We start from the raw sequence: 603 nt of genomic DNA, 5'->3' as shown, positions 1-603 counted from the left end.
ATATGCTCAAATTTGGTGGGATAAATTGATGTCAAGTAGGAGAAGAAACCTTGAAGCACCAATTGATTCATGGTACGAGTTCAAAGAGTCCATGAGGAAGCGTTTTGTTCCACAATATTTTCAACGGGACATGGCGCAAAAGCTTCAAGCATTGAAACAAGGACGCAAGTCTGTGGAAGATTATTACAAGGAGATGGATACATTGATGGATCAACTTGATCTCGATGAGGACATGAAGGTTCTCATGGCGCAGTTTCTTAATGGGTTAAACATAGTTGCAGACAAGACTGATTTATAGCCTTATTCTGATATCGAGGAGTTGTTGCACATTGCAATTAAGATTGAGAGGCAAATCCAACGAAGGTCTCAACGGTATTCTTCTAAAACTTTTCCCAATTCTACTTCTACATGGAAAAAGGATAGTAAGAACATTGATTATATGCATAGAAATCAAGAGATTAATGAGAAGCCTCAAGCTAAATTTGAGAAAGATGAGAGTTCTAGAACTGGGAAAGAAAAAATAGAAAAGTTGGGGTAGGACACTATAGTAGAGATTGCCCAAATGCAATAATTATGACCATCAAGGAGGGAGAAATTGTTACG

This window comes from Cucurbita pepo, unplaced genomic scaffold (assembly GCF_002806865.2).
Source record: "Cucurbita pepo subsp. pepo cultivar mu-cu-16 unplaced genomic scaffold, ASM280686v2 Cp4.1_scaffold000194, whole genome shotgun sequence".
Lineage (NCBI taxonomy): Eukaryota > Viridiplantae > Streptophyta > Magnoliopsida > Cucurbitales > Cucurbitaceae > Cucurbita > Cucurbita pepo.
This window is presented reverse-complemented; position numbering follows the sequence as displayed.